At 47.2% G+C, this 14278-nt stretch overlaps 1 long non-coding RNA gene across 1 annotated transcript; it reads right to left on the reverse strand.

Moving 5' to 3' along the window:
* Positions 1–6959: 6959 nt before the first annotated feature.
* Positions 6960–8669, reverse strand: LOC123151706 (uncharacterized). Its single transcript, XR_006475782.1, has 5 exons — positions 8615–8669; positions 7732–8505; positions 7492–7635; positions 7272–7414; positions 6960–7175 (listed from the first exon to the last, which is right to left on the reverse strand). It is a non-coding gene; the product is annotated as an uncharacterized lncRNA (long non-coding RNA).
* Positions 8670–14278: the final 5609 nt, after the last annotated feature.

Genomic DNA, 14278 nt, shown 5'->3' on the forward strand with positions numbered 1-14278 from the left:
ATTTGGTTTTTTTTCGAGGGGTACTACGCACCTGGTTGGACACGTATCGCCTCTTTAACAACAACCACTGACATCAAAGACCTCGCAGCTTCGCGTGAAGTTTCAGCCAGATCTTGGGCAACATCTAAGTAATAAACAAGAACAAAATCAGCATGATAATCAAATGACAATCACTATTGTTTCGCATGGCTTTCGAACAATCAACCAAAAACACAACCCCACCGCGACCTGGGGTCCATGGCTCACGCACACCATGCATGGATGGCCCATGTATGTCATGCATGCAGGAGTAAACAAACCCGTGCCTAGCGCTCGCCCATGCATGCATGCTCTCCCCGCGCACATCAACACACTACCTAATTAACACAATTTAACAGTTGCGTTTTTTGATGGCTTGGGATAAAGATCACCTGTCCTCGTCCTTGGACGATGCGAACTCTTGCTCACGTTAGGAAATGTTGCTGACATTGGAGCTTGTCTCTTCACCCGCTCCATGAAATCATCAAGTGTGTCCTCGAGGTCTCTGTGCCGTTTAGCATCCGCCTTGTTCTTGATTTCTTCAAGCACTTTGCCCTGTGTCGTGGAATTGTCACGGCAGATGTCCTTAGTGTCAGGATTTAGTCGCGAGGCCAACACATCTATGTGGTAGCTTGAGAGAGGTTGAGCGGGACGAGACACGCGAGGTTTTACCCAGGTTCGGCCCCTCACTGTGGAGGTAAAAGCCTACGTCCTGCTTCATTGATATTGATGATGATGATGATCACGGTTACAAGAGTGCTCTATTTCGAGAGCTATTGTCTAAACCTAACTTGTCCAACTTGCGGAACTTGTGAATCTTGTCCCTTTTGAGGAGCCCTGCCCCTCCTTATATATGTTGGAGGTGCGGGTTACATGTAGAGTCCTATTAGGATTAGGACTAGTCTATCTCTAATACAAACCGGATACAAGTCCAGGTCTTAGCTCCTTGTAAGATAATATTCCTCCTGCCTTTCCTCTTAAACCGGCCCACCATTAAACGTGAACCGGCCTTCTGGGTTTTGGGCCTTGTCATCTGTCTGTCCCGCACGCCGGATCACCAGTGAGTCATAATAACCAGGTGGGTTGCTTGTAAACCGCCAGGTCAAGGCAGGTCGCCAGTAACTCGCCAAGTGTCAGCGGGGTCTTCAGATAATCTGCCAAGTCCGGCCGGGTTAACTTTCGGCCGGTTTACACCACCAATCATGTAAACCGCCAATCCTCTGGTGGTTTACCAATGAAACGCCTAGTCCGGCCGGGTTATACTTCCGGCCGGTTTACGCCGCGGGGTATATCCCCGACATTAGCCCCCAAGTTTAGCTTGGATTTATTCATGGTAAACTTTGTGGTGCAAAATAAACACAAGAACAAATTTGACAGGTTATGCTCCGGGTTAAGAATTTTTGTAAACCGATACCTGATCATCCTTAAGTCCTTGTTATTTTCTCCTTCTGGGAAATCCGGGTCAACAGACCAGCTTCATAATCAATTTGCCGATATTGGTTTGTCACCGAGAAATATTGTGAGGATTAACTCCTTTAACTCAGCTCCCAAAGCACCGGTTTAAGAAATATGGGTCTGAAAATACTTATCTGATATTCAGCCGGTTTGAACATATAAAACTTGCCGGTTTAATATTACCAAAATGGCCGGTTTATAAATATTGATGGCGCCGGGTCATAATTGTTGTCGACACCGGGTCATGTAATTGATCTTCCTGATTTGCTCAAAACTGATAAAATGAAGATGTTCCTCCTTTATATGCATAATATCTGTAGCCCCCAAGTCTTAAGATGAGAACATAGTGATAACTTAAGACTTGTTCCAATAAGTGTTTCAACCTTGAAGAAATCCGGTTTGTTCATCTCAATCATATAAACTGAATACTCCATATATGTAGCCCCCAAGTGCTGGGTCGTCATGCTTGCAGCAACCTGGAACTTGTAATTGCTTATAAAAACTTCAATCAGTGTAACCCCCAAGGGCCGGGTCATTATGCAATAATGAGCAGGGACTTTGTAAATATAATCATGTAGATTTTAGCAGTGATGTATAGCCCCCAAGGGCCGGCTTAGTAAGATAATACTGAACCGGGACTTGATATGTACTTCAATGAAAATAACATCTTATAATGTAGCTTCCATCGTAGGGCTTGAACCCACGTCCACAAGGTTAAGAGCTTTGTGCTTTACCAACTGATCAACGGATCCTTCAATATTATGGACGAAAACTTGTGTATCTTGAATTGTTGACAGGAGCAATAGATAGCCCCCAAGGGCCGGCTCGTTATAATATGATGAGTCGGGTCTTTAATAAGACTAGTAAAAATGACTTTGCATTAGCCCCCAAGTGTCATGGTGCATGCTTGCAGCGACATGAGACTTGCATGTAATCTCAATTTGAATAATGTAGCCCCCAAGTGCCGGGTTGTAAGCCTGCAGCGACTCGGGGCTATTTCTTCCATTGTAGAATAAATCATATCCTTTGATAAAATAATATTGGTTATTAACAACCATAAAAATCCAGCCATGTTGGCTATTCAAGATAATATAATCCAATGATTTATAAGCGCATGATTCCAATGGCGCAATCCAAATATATATACTGGCGACTTATAGTCCAAAGCCAGGCCGGTTTAACAAACCTGTCTTTGCATACAACAAGTTTAAAGTGTCCTAGCGGTTTACCGCCGGACGGGTCATAATGCCCAACATATAACCCGGGTTTATAACCAAGGCTGCACTTAAGAATAATCAAATATGAAATATATCATACCTGTGACATTGAATCACATTGTTGGTTTTACCAACTTTTTGTAGTAAAGGTGATAACCCCATTCTTGAGTACTGATAACTCCTTCCATATTGTGCCGGTTTATGATAAAACCGTGCTGGGTTGTGAGAAACACCGGTTTAACCATATATAATACTGGCGACTCGTAGTCAAATTAGACCGGGCTGATAGTCTCCGTATAACTTGATCGTGTACTGATAACTTGTAGTTGAAAGCCGAGTCGGGTTGATAAACACCGGTTTACTCCATAATAGGATGGTAACAGAAAATCAAACCGGGCAGATAGTCTCCAGATTAAGATTTGACCGTGTTTCGTCAATTTGTAATTGACAGTTTGGGCCGGTTTAAAAACGCAACAAAAATAAAAGAAACAGTTATCAAGGAAAATATTGAAGCAAAGGCAATGATAAAACCATTTGCAAAAAGAGGCTTATTTGAGCTGATCAGATGACGTTACCATGGTCGGACACGACCAAGCTCCCGATAGGTGTACCTATAGTTCAAGTCAGCCAGGTCCCCAAATGAAACCGTGGCATTTATGTCGATCAAGTGGCATGGCAATGGTTCGGGTTCGACCAAGCCCCCAAGTGATTCTGTGGCCTTTGGCCGATCAAGAGGCATGACTGGTTGAGACGTGACCAAGTCCCCAAGTGATCTGGTGGCTCTCGCCTATCAAGAGGTATTGCATTGGTTCGGACACGACCAAGCCCCCAAGTGATGTTTATAAAATTTTCAAGGGGTAAACCGGAGGCCGCTTTAAAACAGAACAACTCCGTGTAACCACACATGATGTAAAAGAACAGAGACCCCGCTTTATGAAGCAGAAGCCCCCATGTGATCAATAATATGTCAGGCCAGTAAGGCGGGATACCCATGTTTGAACCGCGCATCATCGCAGCAGGTCCTCTTCTGTAATTTTTAACTTTTGCAAGAGATAAATTCTTCTTGAACGGGGATCTTGAACCGGATATTGAGAGCTTCAAAGCTTTGTGGGAGATATCTTTCCCTTGAACCGGATTTTAAACCAGAATCTTCATTTTCAGCCGGAAATTTTCTGACAGCCTTTAAACTCGAACTTGCGAGAAGTTAACTCCTTTTTGAACCAGACATTGTTAAACCGGATTTGAGCGCTTCAGAGCTTTGAGGGAGAAAGATGTCTCTTGAGTCGGATTCTAAACCGGAGTCATTTCTGATGACCTGGAACTTCTTCATCGAGCCGGGATTTTATAACTGTCATATACTTTCTAAGCCGGAAATTTTCTGATGGCCTTTAAACTTTCATCAATATAACAGTAGCCTCCGGGACCGGGTTATCCTTCCCTCCATCATCCTGGGGTTCTTAAATTTGCTAAAACTGGCAAGATTCGCTGAGTCATGCCATCGTAGCCCCCGAGTTTCAAAGGTGATTCGAGGAGTTGGCTTTGAGACTCTCCATATTTGACCGTGATATAAACCGGCATAACTTGTATATCATTGGCGTTGATAGCACGATGTGAATCCATAGAAGGTTGAGGTGACTGCGGCGGGTTGTAAATGATCCCATATGAGCCGTGTCAACAACTCGGCCAATGGTTCCTTCCAACTGGCGATTTGAAATTAATCAAAACTGTAGTGGCGGCGACTTGTGCGCCTGCCCATTGAACCATCCAGTGCAAACGGTGGTTGATAATATATGATAATTTGCCTCCAATTTGTTAGAAGAGAAAACTGGGCTTCCCAAGCAGTGACTTGCTCATAATCAATAAACAGCTCATGCAGACAGATGTGGCCCGATGTGTTGATGTAGACCAGGCCGCAAGAGGCGGATGGTAAAGACGACCGCAACATCTGAGGCGGCACAAACAGATGAACTGGCCGTGGCGTTGTAAGCCGGTGCGGATGGGCAAGTTGTCCTCCTTGTTGTAAACCGGCGTGGTCGCGAGAGACGGCCACAGCGTTGTAAGCCGGCATGGTCGCGAGAGACGGCCACGGCGTTGTAAGCCGGTGCGGAAGTCCGTTGAGTAACGACGACCACCTGTGCCAAAAGATGTTGGCATGCCTCCATCTCCGCGGCATAATATCACTTTTTGTCATAAATAATTGCCCTGCATAAACAGTATTGCAGACCAAGGCAAAAATAAACTTGCTCTTTGACAAAAACGACATGTGTTAATAAAACAAATTTGGATGGATATCACCTGATTTGTTTGGACGACGGATGATCCGTTTATCGCGACAGAGGTGGCTCAGGCAGACCAGCGACTCAATATAGTTCCGACGGCTTAGGCTGACCGGCGACTTAATATAACCCTGGCGGCTCAAAGCGGCAAGGGCGGCTCAACACGGCTCCGGCGGGTTGATGTAGATTAAGTTGTACGGGCGGCGACTTGCGCACACCTGTTCCATCAGTAAGCGGGCGCAGACGCGAGCGTGATGGTGCTAACGTACACTTCATAGGCACAACATGGCACCACCTTTGCTGTACATAAAAATATACAGACCAAAGTAATTGTTCTTGGATGGATTTCACCTGATATGTTAGGCCAAAAATTATCCACCGCGGAGTTGATGATCACCACGGTGAAATTGAAATTTAATCACGGACGAATCACAGGTGTGTCGACCATGGCGTTGTAAGCCGGCGCGGACAGGTGAGTCAATCGCAGGCGGACAAATGAGTTGGCCACGTATTGATGCAAACCCAACAACAGGGGTGGCGACTTGCTCGCGTATCCGTCGGGCGACTTATGAGAGTGGGTGCGGCACCGGCGTGCTGATGTAGACCGGACTGCGGGAGTGGTGTCGTGCGCGCGTCCATTGGCGAGGGAGTTAGCCGCAGTGTTGGAGACCAGCATGCGTGGGCGTGGACTGACGAGTCGGCCGCGGCAGTGATCATTTAAACCGGCGCAGGCGCGAGAGTTGGCCAGGACATTTAAGCCGGCGCAGGCGCGAGAATCGGCCACAATGTTTAAACCGGTGCGAGCCTCATGTCTATGGCATGACATCACTTTTGTAGTGGACTTTGTCCTGCATAAAATATATTGAAAGACAGAGTAATTGTTCTCAAAAGAATTATGTGCTAAAAATACTAGGAACTAATAGCACCTGATTTGTTTTTCAGATGAACGTAGATACCAGTACTGGATAATGTTGGACATATTCCGGTGCGGCCGACAGCCTCCGTATCAAGTATGTTGATGATTTCCTGTTCTGCACCAGGTGCGTGCATGGTCGGAGTTGTCCAGTCCGTAGTTCTGCGGTGGCTTGCCGTAACGGCGGTAGCGAAAAATCCAACCGGTGTCGACATCTTGTGGCAGCTCAACCGACAACCAACGCAACCCTAATCCTTTTGATCCTTCTCCATCTTGTATACGCTGGCTCCATAGTTAATCATGTTTCTGAACAGAAACCGACGAACGTGCCGGCTTTGTCCAGGGCTGTTTCACGCCAAGTTATCCCGCGTGCTTTTCATGCTAGCGCTTTTTCATGTGACATACCGCGAGCTTCTCAATCCCTGTAAGAGATCCATCCAAGAACTCAACACCACCGTGCGCAGGCCCCACGGTGGGCGCCAACTATCGTGGAATTGTCACGGCAGATGTCATTAGTGTCAGGACTTAGTCGCGAGGCCAACGCATCTATGTGGTACCTTGAGAGGGGTTGAGCGGGACGAGAGACGCGAGATTTTACCCAGGTTCGGCCCCTCACGGTGGAGGTAAAAGCCTACGTCCTGCTTCATTGATATTGATGATGATGATGATCACGGTTACAAGAGTGCTCTATTTTGAGAGCTATTGTCTAAACCTAACTTGTCCAACTTGCGGAACTTGTGAATCTTGTCCCTTTTGAGGAGCCCTGCCCCTCCTTATATATGTTGGAGGGGCGGGTTACATGTAGAGTCCTATTAGGATTAGGACTAGTCTATCTCTAATACAAACCGGATACAAGTCCAGGTCTTAGCTCCTTGTAAGATAATATTCCTCCTGCCTTTCCTCTTAAACCGGCCCACCATTAAACGTGAACCGGCCTTTTGGGTTTTGGGCCTTGTCATCTGTCTGTCCCGCACGCCGAATCACCAGTGAGTCATAATAACCAGGTGGGTTGCTTGTAAACCGCCAGGTCAAGGCGGGTCGCCAGTAACTCGCCAAGTGTCAGCAGGGTCTTCAGATAATCCGCCAAGTCCGGCCGGGTTAACTTCCGGCCGGTTTACATCGCCAATCCTCTGGCGGTTTACCAATGAAACAACTAGTCCGGCCGGGTTATACTTCCGGCCGGTTTACGCCGCGGGGTATATCCCCGACACCCTGCGTCTCCTCCACTATCTTGAGGAATTCCTCCTCCCGCTGCTTCAGTCGATGATGCACTGCCTCCTCCATCGCATCAAGAATCTATGACAGCAGACAGCAACAAGACAACGCACTTAGTTAGTACACGAGGACAAAATAGCAAGTTGGATCACAAGCCAACAAGTTTGGATGGCTAACCTCTGCAGGTATCACTTGCTCATGGGCCACACCAAATCCAGGGGAGCAGCATGCACACTAGAACTTGGCGTGGTCCAGCCTTGTGCTTGAGCTGGGCTAGCAGAAACGACATTAAATGCCGGCGATCTAGGAACATCCGCAGCCTGCAAGGGAATAATCGAACTGGATCTTAGCAACCACACTGCATTTATTGAAGTATCATTTAAGAAGAGAAATGTACCTCAAACCCAGCGTCCACACGATTCCTTGTTGCATGCTTTTTGATCTATAGTTTCATCATCAAATCCGAGTACGATGCTAGACGAGGGAACGGCAGCGCCTCTCGCCCCTCCATCCCGTGCTCATGGTAATCGCAGAAAATAATCTATGTTCATTCCGACAAACAAAACAGAAATGCATCAGCTAGATTGTTCAGAAACAAACATATTTGCAATATTGAACAGAGAAGCATCTCGCTAACCTGTGGGATAACAAGGCAGCCCTGCAGAGAGAGCTGAGTTGGGTCGTGCAGTAGATCCTCCCTCAGCTTGGCCGCACCCTCTCTCAGCCCCTCCACAACATAATCGCAAAAGTCATAGTCGGAGATTTGGTTTGGCTCAGCTAGCACCGGCAGCAGTTCATTTGCAATTTTTGGGTGTGCTCCCCTGGGTAGGAGAAACGATGACGCGGCTATGATTGTACATGCCACCATCATCTTCTCTCTCTCTCTGCTCCTACTATCGCCACCTTGCTTGCGTTTTGGATGATTTTCTTAACTCTGACCACAGGGATCTTACAGGTGCGAGACATGTTTGTCTCTAATCTCACATGCAAGTTCTCTAGCAAGCGTTCCCGGTCTGCTAAGCAAGCGCCGCCCGGGATATCTATCTTCCTACCTCATGGATTCAACCCTATGCACTTTGCCACCTCCCTAGAGTCTATCACAACGTGATTGCCATCACCCATGTCCATCTTCATGGTTTTGGGATCGATCCTAGCTAAGAGGGACATGCTAAAGATACGGTTGTTGTTCCCCATATCCTTTATCTTGCAGATTTCTTCCATGCCTATGCCGGAGAACACACCTTTGATGTTTGGATTCCATTCTCCGGCGATGGAATGGAGCAGCCCGGCATTGTACGTCGTGTTCAGTGCAGGCACCTTCTTGGCAGCCAGCATGGTCGACGAAGAAGCTCCATCTGGCGCAGCTGGAGGCGAGGAGAGCTTCGGGCGGCGCCCCATCTCTACCAGAAGACTGCAATAATGGCACACAAACAAGAAAGAGGAGCAAGTGAGATTTTTGAGAGAATGGATCAGGTGAAGGGAGGAGAAAACCGAGAAGCCATGGAAGGACTAGTACAAACCTTTGCTTCCTCTCCTTCCGTCCAAACGCCAGATGCAGTGGTGCCTCGCCTCTGTGCTACCACTCTTGGGCACAGGGAGCACGTTTTATACACATGCGCCAGTACGAGGCGACAGTGTGCTCACCTCCACACCCTGACCAAGTGGCTACAAAATGTTCCACGTATGCCTATTGGAAGCACCACACCTCTATCGTCCATTTATCTCGTTTTTTAGATTTATTTAGGAAGTCGCAGAACACCATGCAAAACGTTTAATCAAGCACATATCTATTGTTGAGCAAAAAATAATGGACACAAATAAAAATCATCAGGCAAAGCAACGACCAGATTTTTTCGGGTGCACTAGACATACGGACAACAGATGGAACTGCAAATACAAGTGGCGATCACCACCACTAACGGCCTCACGTACATTTAGTTAACTGTCTAAGCAGAACATGCGACCTCAAGCTGTTTCATGGATTAACCTAATACATTATCTCATGGTCCAAGTACATTTAGTTAATTGTCTAAGCAGCACATGTCATATCTTTGGACGCTTGCATGGAGGACTCTCAGCGTCATCTTCCTCGCACCCAGGTTCAGCAGCCCACGTCCCTGACAGGTGATCCCCATCCAACAACTCGCATGCACCCACCGACCCCGCATGCCCCATGCAGGGGTCGAAATCTGCTGTCTCTTCCTCCAGCCACCAGAGCGGGATCTCCACGTCCAGATCAGCCTGGGAACAGAGATTTTGATCCTGGTGGATTAGAACAAATGCAAACGCTTGCACAATTGCTGTAGGAAAAGCTAAGGAAAACTCACATTCTCAAATGATGCACCACCGGAAACAACCTCTTCTTCGCCCCCCGCGCCTTGTGCCATCACACTAGCCTATGCGTGTCAATGCATGATTGTTGTGAGACAGGGGGACATAAGAAAAATGCATTGAAATTGTGGTAAAGATCAATGACCTCGTCAACCAGACTGTCAACTACAGACGAAGGATCAGGGAAAACGAGAGCATCCAAACCTACAGCGTCACTAACCACATGGGCGGACCTAGAGGGTGTGCCGGGTGTGCCGTGGCACACCCAGCATTTTACAGATTTCTTTCACTATATGCCATCTTTTACTGATTTTGTTGGTTTTACAGTACTAGAACTGATTCACCTGAAGCTGTACACATACATGCAAACCTACCAAACCATAGAAACAGCTTGACTATTTTTCTACTAGCAGCACTACGTGTGTGTCCAGTAAAGACTCATGTACATACATGAGCCCGGTAGAAGCTAGCTAGACCAATTCCATCGATCGACTCGACGGAAACTCTAGCGGCGTCTCGCGTAGATTGCAAATAGAAAAAAAGGAAAAAATATTTAGAACTCTTCGATCTACCATATTATTTTTTTAGACAATTTCGATCTACCATGTGATATTACGTTCACAGACAAATGGAGATCAGTCCATGAACACGAATGTGGGAGCCGGCCATCCAAACCTAATCACCTGTCACCTGCTCATCTGAATTTCGGACATTGCCGCTCCCCGTGCTTCCGTCCCCTCGCCCGCTCGCCTTATCGCCCAGTCCCTTCCCCTCCTTTCGCTACTAGTCGTCCGCCCCGAAACACTTGCCATTGATCAGTCGCTCGCTGGTCCGTGGAAATAGGACATTGCAGCCCATTTAGAGCATCTATAGACGGACATTGCAAATCCGGCCCCTCAAATACCCACGGACGTGACCAGGTGTGTACGTGGACAGTGACCGGCCACGTCTCAAATTAGCCACTCTACATCCGAGTCTCTCATATTTCAACCCCTAGATCCATACAAAGCATACAAAAGAAATTCTACGTGCTACATACTACATACTGCCCTAGATAATCTTTGTCATTGGAGATGTCCACGACAACGATGTCGGGCGCCGGCTGGATGGACGGGTAGGAGGGCTCCCGCTCATCCTTCTCCTGCTCGACCTCATCCATGTAGGTGAGCATCTCGGCCAATTCCATGGCCTCCATCTCCTGCCGGGTAGGAGAGCGCCTTGCCCGGATCTGCTCAAGTAGCTCGAGCCGGTGCTCCGGCATTAGAAATGGGTGGCCCCTCACCCGGCGGCGTGGGGGCATGGCTACTAGGCGGGCGGAGGGAGTGGAAAGTGGTGGCGGCGGCGGACAGGTGGAGGAAAATATGGATGGTAGGGTTTCGGTGCCACCGGTCGACTTTAAATAGTCGGGCAAGGCACTACGCGGCTCGTTGAAGCGGGGCCACGCAGTGACATCGGTCCGACGGAGGTGATGAGCTTCCGACCGCCGGGTTTCCGGGCGTTTACACGTGAGACCCCGCCGTCAGTCCGACGTGGCGGGCGTGGCCGGGCGCGCCCGGGCGTCTCCATATCTGCCCCATATTTGGACCGGATATGAGGGGTGCCGGTTAGCCCGGGCGTTTGAGGCCCGTTTAAGTCGTCCGTCTTGGTCAAAATTTCGTGACCGGTCAGTGACCAGGTGGACCACTCGGCGTTTAAGGAGGATTTTGGACGCCCGGCTATAGATGCTCTAAGCCCACATTCTTATTTGTTTAAGGACATAAAAACTATTTATCTTTTGAACAAAACAATCGTCACAGTTTTGTTGTAATTGTAGGACTCTTACTTCTTGTTTTGTTGTACTTTGCAGAACTCAAGACAAAGAGGATTGGTAGTATTATGTCCATTCTGTTGAAAACATGAGGTCAAAATAAAGAAGGCTGCAGCTGAAGGGCAACCCGAAGTTATTCCTGTGTATTTGTGTATCTTTCATGTAAGACTATTTGTATTGCAATTTCGCAAATTTGAAATTATTTTTTAAAATATAATATTGTGAGACTTAATTGAGCTATTTGTGTTATTCTTTTGCCATATATGATATGGCACTTAGATTAGGCAGTTTTTTTTTTCAAAAGTGTGCACACCTTTCATTTTTTTCCTAGGTCCGCCACTGACTAACCACCTGTGAGCATGCATGATCAAGTGTAAGTAAAGTGCAGTAGATGACTCGTTTGCCATGCTAACCTCCAAGGTGACATTGCTAACCTGCACCCCGCCTGCTGTCAAGGTGGAGCCAGATGTTTTGGTCAGCTCTGAAGCTGGCGAAACTGTGCTGCTGGGCGCCATCTCTACTCTCGTTTGGATAGATTTCCACCCCGGCGCGCCACGTACTTATATAGATAGCGAAAATTTTCGTTTTCCCTCCCAAGTAACCACATTCAAATTTCGAACCAACTTGGTGGGATGGGAGCTGAAGTTTCAGTTTTGAATTGTGTGGATCGAAAGCACACACCCGACGCCTAGCCTTTCTCTCCCCTATCGTCCATGTCTCTCTGTGCGCATTAATACGGGAATAGATGGATGGCGCATTGTACCTGTGCACACATCTTGTCACCAACTGTCGGGCGTCCCGCAGCGAGAAAAGGAGCGTCATGATGCCCAGCATGAAAAGATTTCGGGAGCAGTGCTTCCATCACCTGTCAACTCATACAGCCAATGGCATGCATCTCCTATGCATGGACACCACTCCCCTCCCCCAACGCCTCCATGCCATCCATGAAAACAGGCAAACTAGCCGATCAACGCAAATGCACAGCACAGTGGCAAGTGACTAACCCCTATTTTTTAGCAGTAAGTATTTTCTTTTCTATTGCTCATTGGAAAATCAAAAAAAAGCTTACCATATCTTACTGATTGTGTTTTTGCAAATGAAAAACACAGGCTGATGCCACGGCCAGCCAAATTCATCGCATGCCATACCTGTTCTTGTAGTTAGCAATTCCCCAATGGAGAGAGGGTGCGGCCATTCAATGCATGTACCATTCGCCAGGCACATCTGTGTCCGTCAGAACAGGCGTGCTCACCCGGGAGTCACGCTGTAATGGATGGGCCTAGTCAAAGCTAGGATAGTGGCCCTGTCAATTCGGCGTTCACCCACGCACGTCTGCTTGCTTACCTGTCAGGATTCCTGGTCATGTACACATGGAAGCCATAAATTAGCGAGATCAGAATTATTGGAACTGTTTTTGTTTGGGATTCATAGTTAGGTACACATGGGAGCCATAGATCACCAAGATCAGTATTCTTTGAACTGTTTCTCGTTACATGAGGCCGACCAAAGGACACAATCAAACACAACCAAAACGCAAGCTCAACCAGCCATCATGATGGGTAAGTTTCAGCTTAGTGTCTCAAATGAAACCAACACTAGCACGAAAAAATAAGCAATGTCTCAAATGAAACTAACACAATAATGATCATAACAGACCAAATAAAACAGTTTTAATTGTCAACCGAGTGCAAATGACACAATGATGATTGCACAATAAGACAGTCCTGACAAAGAAACAGCACGACTTATGAATTCAGTTCCTTAGAGAAAGTTCGGTTCAAAAGGTCCAGATTTCCTCGTGCCACAGGTATTGCGTCGATGCCCAAGCACACCACAATTTGTACACTTCGGCAATTTCCTCGGCATTTTCGGCACGTCGCCTCTTTCTGGGCAAGTTGTGCACTTGTGACCTTGCCCCCTTCAAATCGTGCAAAACCTTGATCTTTTCAACTGTTGCTCGTAAGGACCTTTGTCCCGGCTAGTCGTAGGTCTGCCTCTCGGGTGCTTATTCTGCTGCCCAGCTATCCCTGAACAGCTTGATTCACCATCACAACCAGGCTTGGTGCTGCCCCCTTGCATCTGAAGCGTCTCTGCCTGTTTCTGAACTAAAACTTAATTTTGTTGCTCCCTCTCTGCTAGCCCCATCCCGTCCTTCTCGGTGCTTAATGGCAACAGAGTGGCTTGCACCTCCTTCATCATGGTCATGAAAACAGCATAGCACCTAACATTGCTATCGCCAAGCAGCACACATTCTAGTGCCTTCGTGTACATTGTGTGATGTCTGAATGTATCACTTGAAGGAGGCCCTCTGTCTTTCTGGTACCTGACCAAATGTGCAGGCAAAACATCATCTGCGTCTCTTGTCCAGCGTTTCATTATATGCTTATCTGGTATCTTCGACAGGCGGAAGAGGATCATAACCTGCACGCAAAAAACAGTAAATTGTTCTCATTCCACTAGTTTTTGTTTCGAAACCAACATGTATTTTCACTATCGAGAACAAACAGCCTATTCGTAAGATGCAAATGTTCACCTGCAATGCATGGAACAAACCAAACCAGAGTGTTCAAACATGCCGCACTCACAGCTGAAAAAACTCGCTTCATCATCCACTTGGATCATGAACTCAACCTTACTCCATTTCTCTCTGGCTGCAGCATCTACATGTGTTGATTTGTAAACCTTCTTTGCCACAATCTCATCCAATACATGTGCACCACACTTGTATAGTTCTTCACCAAACTTCTCGAACATAGCTCTAGTGTACACCTTGCTAGCATGCCTCTCTATCGGTAGGTTAAGTCTAAGTGACACACCACTCTGCAAACAAAATAACCACACATTAGTAATTGGCACCAGCTCTATCAGACAATTTATAGCATGCACAATTGTTGAAGCAAATGCAGAGGAAGAAAAATTACCAGTAATGTTCTCTTCTCCTGGAAGCTCTGCTCTGATTCCCGGTCAAACTGGAGTTTCTCAAATTGTCTCAAAAACAGGTGCATAGGACACCCTGGCGGCACGTACCCCTTCAACATGTGATTGG

Source organism: Triticum aestivum, chromosome 7A (assembly GCF_018294505.1).
Source record: "Triticum aestivum cultivar Chinese Spring chromosome 7A, IWGSC CS RefSeq v2.1, whole genome shotgun sequence".
Classification (NCBI taxonomy): Eukaryota; Viridiplantae; Streptophyta; class Magnoliopsida; order Poales; family Poaceae; genus Triticum; species Triticum aestivum.